This window comes from Budorcas taxicolor, chromosome 11 (genome assembly GCF_023091745.1).
Source record: "Budorcas taxicolor isolate Tak-1 chromosome 11, Takin1.1, whole genome shotgun sequence".
In the NCBI taxonomy this organism is placed as follows: Eukaryota; Metazoa; Chordata; class Mammalia; order Artiodactyla; family Bovidae; genus Budorcas; species Budorcas taxicolor.
The window spans coordinates 14,804,515-14,808,818 of NC_068920.1; positions in this window are offsets into that span (position 1 = coordinate 14,804,515).

Here is a 4,304-nt window from a genome sequence, read left to right on the forward strand (position 1 = left end):
GCACAAGTCAAACCTGTACTTTTGTCTTTATGATGTTAGGGGAAAAGTTACCCAAAAGCAATAAGTAGAAGAGCAACTTTAAACTACTTCTTCAATAAATCATGTAGAGTTGTAATACAACTCTAAATGGTTTCTTTAAATACTAACTCCCAATGTATCAGGACAAGATGCCAAAGGCAAAGAAGGTCAAGCCCTTGGGAGAGAATGCCCTTGGCTACAGATCTCAAGCAAGACCAACAGCGGGCACAGTTCTTCAAGGCAAGTGGTCCTGCCCGGAAGGAAAAACCAACTACCATGCCTATTGGTTATCTGCTGTGTGACGTGTTACCTCTAAACTTTGTGGCTTTATCATTATTCAGTCCCTAAGTCATGTCCAGCTCTTTTATGACCCCAGGAGCTGTAGCCCACCAGGCTCCTCTGCCGATGGGATTTCCCAAGCACAAATACTAGAGTGGGTTGCCATTTGCTTCTCCAGGGGATATTCCTGACCCAGGGATTGAACCTGAGTCTCCTGCATTGCAGGAGGAATCCTTCCCATTGAGCCCCAGGGAAGCCCTAATGGCTTGAGCCATCATCATTTATTGTCCCACAGGTTCTGCAGGTCCAGGATCTGGGCGTGGCTTAGCTGAGTCCTCTACTTCAGAATCACTCCCAAGCTGCAGTCAAGGTGTCAATCATCTTTCCGATCTACATTACGACCTCAGCAGATTGGTCTTAGGATAAAGCTTACGTTCTCATTATGAAAAAACAATTTAAAGGGACATATTTTTATGAAAGCATTTTAAAGAAAGATGTAAGGTGACTTTTCCCCTCCTGCCTTCCCATCTGTCCTTTCATTTTCAAGTCTCCAACCTTGGCATGTGCCTATCAGTCACATACTGGCAAGAGGCTGAATGAGGTCACATCCGGTCATTAGTTCTGCCAGACTCAGGACGGAATAAATATAGATCAGATCTACCCCCAAAATATGTGGAAAACAACAGGGTCACCATTTGTGAAGCTAATTAGGTGGCATATTTTTTTTTCCACCTCTTCTTCTAAAAAGAAAATGCACCATTTTATGAAACCAAGACAGAAAGGAATTCATGCCGTTGTGGTTAAAATTTGTGGGTGAAATGTTGTCATTATAACTTTCCGTCTGGAGGCAGGTTCTGAAACCTCTGTGAGCCTCAATGTCCTAATCTATAAATTGAGAATAACAATAGATGGAGTTTTGTTGAAGGTAAAAGAACTGGGCACATAAAAGACAGCAAGTGAATGCTCTCTTTTGATAAAATCATCTTGTCGACTTCTAAACTGAAGAATGGGCAGGAAGGCATTCTAAGGTCTGTCTGTTTCTCTCTCTCTCTCTCACTCCTTCCCTATTCCCTGGTAGGTGAGTCCAAGCGTCCATGGATCATATGACAGCTATTTTAATTATAAGTTTAAGTTCTTGGAACGGAAAACAAGTATCATGAAAACTTGACTCTGTGAAGCAAAACCTGGAAAATTGCAGTGGGAACAAAAATTATTCTAGTTTTTCCTGGTGATGACATCCTCTTTAGAAGCAGGATCATCTTAAAGGAACAGTGTGTGGATCAAATCTGAACTAGGCCTCTGCTCAGCAGATGTAGGTATATCTTCTTTCCTGTTACACTGGCCCAGCCAAGTTCAAATTATGAAAAAATATACAGGACAGTTCTCCTTAATCAAGAAAAGCTTATGTGTATATATTTCATTTATGTACTCACTGAGTTTAAAAATTAAGACCTAAACTTTGATAAGACCTAAAGATTGTGAACTTTCAGCCTTTAAAGATGACCTCTGCCTACCTGAATGAATTGTAATATATAATAAGATTTTTTAGGACTTGAATATATAGAAACAATCCAGTTTTTATCAATCCTAATTTAGGCTTCTTATTCTTTTTCTTAAGTATGTGATGTGGGGAAAAAAAAGTGATAGTTCCTCAGTTGTGTCTGACTCTTTGTGACCCCATGACTATATCCCATCAGGCTCCTCTGTGCATGGAATTTTCCAGGCAAGAATACTGGAGTGGGTTGCCTTTTTCTTCTCCAGGGGATCTTCCTGACACAGGGATCGAACCTGGGTCTCCTGCGTTGCAGGCAGATTCTTTATGAATCTCTTACAGAAGCCCTTAAGTATTGTTGCTGTTCAGTCACTCCGCCGTGTCTGACTCTTTCCGACCCCATGGACTGCAGCATTCCAGGCATCCCTGTCCTTCACCATCTCCCAAAGCTTGCTCAAACTCATGTCCATTGAGTCGGTGATGCCATCCAACCATCTCATCCTCTGTCATCTCCTTCTCCTCCTGCCATCAATCTTTCCCAGCCTCAGGGTCTTTTCCAATGAATCATCTCTTCACATCATGTGGCCAAAGTATTGAAGCTTCAGCTTTACCATCAGTCCCTCCAATGAATATTCAGAGTTGATTTCCTTTAGGATTGACTAGTTTGATCTCCTTGGAGTCCAAGAGACTCTCAAGAGTCTTCTCCAGCACCACAGTTCAAAAGCATCAATTCTTTGGTGCTCAGCCTTCTTTAAGGTCCAACTCTCACATGTCGTTTAGTATCAGTTCAGTCGCTCAGTTGTGTCCGACTCTTTGTGACCCCATGAATTGCAGCATTAAGTATAATAGCAACCAAATGAAAGCAGGGTGGTGATTATGACCTCTCAAACTTAGGCTTCCCTGATAGCTCAGTTGCTAAAGAATCTGCCTGCAATACAGGAGACCCCAGTTCGATCCCTGGGTTGGGAAGATCCCCTGCAGAAGGGAAAGGCTACCCACTCCAGTATTCTGGCCTAAAGAATTCCAAGGACTGTATAGTTCATGGGGTGGCAAAGAGTTGGACATGACCGAGAGACTTTCAGTTTCACCTTACTTCATACTTAATAAGATGATCCTGATTTTTTGTCTCAATCCCTTAGACTTTTCTTGACATGTGATTTTCACTGTACCACAGAATCAAGTCCAAGTGCATCAGGAGATCACTTCACTTTTCCAAGAAGTTCATTTTCAAGGGCTTGTTTTTTTTAATCTCAAGCCAAATTTATTATATTCTCCCCAATGTCCATGCGTGCGAGCTGTCGCTCAGTCGTGTCTGACTCTTTGCGACTCCATGGACTATAGCCCACCAGGCTCCTCTGTCCATGGGATTCTCCGGGCCAGAATACTGGAGTGGGTTGCCATGCCCTCCTCCAGGGGATCTTCCTGACCCAGAGCTCGAACCCATGTCTCCTGTGGCTCCTGCATTTCAGGAGGATTCTTTACTGCTGAGCCAGGGAAGTCTGGGGCATCGTGAGGCTTCCTTAGTTAAGCTTTGTCAGATTCTCTGAAACCTTCAGATGAAAGTCGCCACAGAAGTGCCAGGTGGTCATTACTGTCATTTATCTCCCTCTCTTTGGTTCATAAATAAACTTAGAATTTTCACAGGATCAAAGTTTCCCATGAAATTTAGGGTACCAAACCACTTTCCTTAAAAATATTTAGTCCCTTCTCTAGTGGTATCCAATTCTATGTCCTATTGGAAGCACACGCAACAAAAAATTGAAGGTGAAAGTGTTCTCAGCAGACAGACCTTATAATAGTGGCACTGTTTGTTGTGGTTGTTCTGCCGCTCAGTGGAGTCCAGCTCTTGGTGACCCCGTGGACTGCAGCACGCCAGGCTCCTCTGTCCTCCACCATCTCCTGGAGTTTACTCAAATTCATGTCCAGTGAGTCAGTGGTGCTATCCAACCATCTCATCCTCTGTCGTCCCCTTCTCCTCCTGCCTTCAATCTTTCCCAGCATCAGAGACTTTTCCAATGAGTCAGCTCTTCATAGCAGATGGCCAAAGTATTGGAATTTCAACTTCAGGACTGATTTCCTTTGGGATTGACTGGTTTGATCTCTTTGCAGTCCAAGGGACTCTCAAAAGTGTTCTCCAACACCACAGTTCAAAAGCATCAATTCTTCGGTGCTCAGCCTTCTTTATGGTCCAACTCTCACATCCATACATGACTACTGGAAAAACCATAGCTTTGACTAGATGGACCTTTGTCAGCAAAGCGATGTCTCTGCTTTTAAATACACTGTCTAGATTGGTCATAGCTTTCCTTCTCAAGAGCAACTATCACATGCCCAGATTAGGCCCCGCAAATCCTTCCTACCTTCTCGTTATCCCTTTGCTTCTACTTAGACTGTTTCCATTTCCATAAGCAATAATGGTTCAGAAATAAAACATACACTGATTCCACTTTTCAGTTGCACCTCTAGGACAGGTGTGTGACTATCTTTCTCATATTATTCGTCATTTCAGTGAGGG